The 3,013-nt window shown below is 26.6% G+C and overlaps 1 non-coding gene across 1 annotated transcript; it reads right to left on the reverse strand.

Annotated features, from left to right (window-relative positions):
• Nucleotides 1–341: 341 nt before the first annotated feature.
• Nucleotides 342–415, reverse strand: TRNAT-AGU (transfer RNA threonine (anticodon AGU)). Its single transcript has one exon. It is a non-coding gene; the product is annotated as a tRNA-Thr (tRNA).
• Between the last annotated feature and the right edge of the window lie 2,598 nt (nucleotides 416–3,013).

Raw genomic sequence — 3,013 nt, forward strand, 5'->3', positions numbered from 1 at the left:
ACTAACAAGGCTTAGATAACTAGGATTTTGTGGAGCACAACTACAGATCGAAGAAAGTATCCAGACTAAAACAAATTGTATCCATACAAAAAAAAATTAATTTTGAAAGTGAAAAAAAGTGAGTGCATTTAAATATCAATTCATTACAAAACAGCCGACTCAATCCAGTCTTTATCTGCATGTAAAAATATCGATGTCTTATCTAATGTTTTTGGATCTGTACGATAGTGAGTAAATGCAAAGTGTTGAAAAATCTTCTCACAAACACAATTAATACTTCATAAATTCCTCTCTAAAATGAAACTAAGATTTAAAATTCTTCAAAAAGAAGAGATAACATGTGCTCTGATTGAGAGTTGAACTCAAGACCTCCCGCTTACTAAACGGGTTCTCTAACCAACTGAGCTATCAGAGCTGCTGTTTTAAGTTTATGGCCCTTTAGCATATCTCCGAACGAGAACACTCAAAAATTGAACTGCCAAACAAAAATACATTCCGTACGATTAATAATTTAAAAATACTTCCTAAAACAACATTATCTACGGTTATTAATTTAAAACTAATTTCTATAATGGATGAACGGTGCATGCTACCATGCAAGAGGCTAATCTTTTTTTATTCTTTCATTTTTATAAAACCCATCAAGTGGGATCTATTTTTTATTGTTGTTGACAATTGAAAGTATGATAAGTGAAAAAATAAATGACGAAAGTTTCTGTTTATGGTTTAATATTTTTGGAATAAGATATGATGAAATGCGAACGTGATTGAGATTGAGGGACCAAATTCTGTCACATTTAGTTGTCAAAGTGATACAGTTATATTGAATGGGGCATATTGACTTCAAATTAAATTTGTATGTAAATATAAGAGAAGAATTTTAGTTGACATTATTGATTGAAAGATGTTTATTAAAAGTATGAAAGGGTTGAGCATGCTGTAAATTAGGTAGTTCTATTTTGATTGGGATTTGGATTCTTGAGACCTTTGAATCTCAAGGTTGTGGGAAGTTATATTAGTGGTGAGGGAATTATGATTTCTAAAACATGGCAGTGGGAAATTAAATAGCAATGAAAGAACTATGATTGTTGAAACAGGGTAACAAAAGAAGCTCGTAAAGAATTTTAGTTTATGAAACATGGTAGTAGAGCTCTCTTGATAATATTTTAAAGTAATTATCTCTATTGCTTTAGCTGAAAGACTTTAAATATCGGAATCTTTAGTTGATAAAGAACTAGGGCACTTAAGAAACAAACTCACAAAAGTGCTTTATGAAATTCTTAGCAAGTATCTTTCATAGTAGCTTGCTTCTACAACATAAATGTATCTTCTAGAAGAACTAGAACCTTGACCCACTTACACTCCAATAAAATTGAGGAGCTTGGCATGTGGAGGCAATAAAATGAGATTTAATGCTCTTCTTTCTCATTTCTCATCTTTTGATGATTGTGTAATCTTGTTACACATTTAAATTCTAGTTGGATGCAACTATTTTGTATAGTGATTCATAGTTAAACTTCATTCCAAATCTGCAAGCACAACATAAGAATACATTAAATAAATTGTAACACAATTTCAAAATCGTAGGCTTATGATATGCTTGTGTCGTGTAAACCATTATCCAAAAACAAAATATCAAGATGCAATTAGTATTTACTCTCAATCTTATAGTATTCACTAAATTTAAATAATTCCTAGCAGACAATTGAGAATATCAATTTGTATGAGCTTCAAGTTGTGTGTCAAAATCAAAAGGGTCAACCCACTAAATCTGGTTAAAATCTAGTCAAGTAGAGTCTTATTGGAAAGACAAACAATGACAACAATATTCAATGCTAAGATTGGAGATAAATAAGTTCAAGCCAGAAAACACAAATGAAGGAGTTTCTAGATTTTTTAACGAGTTTCTCGACTTTAAGGGTTTTTGAGAAGTCTTTGAATTTTTGAGAGGTTTCTACATTTCTTGATTTTTTAATTTAATGCAATTAATAAAATCTTTTGTACAATGATATTAAATTTTTGAAAAAATAAATTATTTTTCTCTTGCTCTATCTTATTGAAAAAAAAAGTCATAATTTAAAATGATTGTTTTTTTTTAATAACTAACTATAATCTATGTAGAAGCTAAATGTTTAATAATTCCTTTTGATTGGCTAGGTAGTCAAATAAAAAATGATATCGCAATGGATGCAATAAGTGGAAAAGAAATCATGTCAATATAATGCTAGCAATTGCACCAAATGAAGTGCAATGGTGTAGTAGGTAGTAATAGATGCAACTATTTTTGTGAAACCATTAAATCAACCATTTCTAGGACTCTAAATATGACAATGACTTTTTGTTCCTTCCTAACAAAATTCAACATTTTGAATGTTGTAAAATAACTTTGCACTGATTTAACATTGACTCGTCTATAATGATGCAAACTCTTCAATAAATTAGATACCATCTATCAAATTAATTTAATAAATAAACAATGTAAAATAGTTCCGTAAATATTTATTTTTTAAAAAGTAAACAATATATAAATAAATCTTCAAAAAGCAATCATAATTCTTAAGAAAATAAAATAATATTTAGAACTTGATTAAAAATAAAATAAATAAAATATTTGACAAAGTTAATAAAGTTTACTTTGTTAATAAATAATACTAAGTTGAATACCATTTTAAAATTAAGATATTATTTATATTAAGACAAATTATTAATGAAAGATGTATTTTTTGGAAAATAAAATAATATTTAATATATTTGCAGTAAAAGAAATAAAATATTTTCATGATTAAATTTTATTTTAAAATAATTTAATAAAACTAAAAATATTTAGATAAATTAAGAAACTAATTAAAATCAAATCTCTTAATAAAATTAAATTTTATGTTTAAAAATATAATTAGTCTTTCACCAAATTTGATTATATTAAATAATTTATTTAAAAATAAAGAGCAAAAATTATGATTGAAATGTTCTTTTGAAAATTATAGACTTATAATTTTCCAACAAAAATATAGTA

This window comes from Cupressus sempervirens, chromosome 5 (genome assembly GCF_028749045.1).
Source record: "Cupressus sempervirens isolate cs-2001-9-10 chromosome 5, ASM2874904v1, whole genome shotgun sequence".
Lineage (NCBI taxonomy): Eukaryota > Viridiplantae > Streptophyta > Pinopsida > Cupressales > Cupressaceae > Cupressus > Cupressus sempervirens.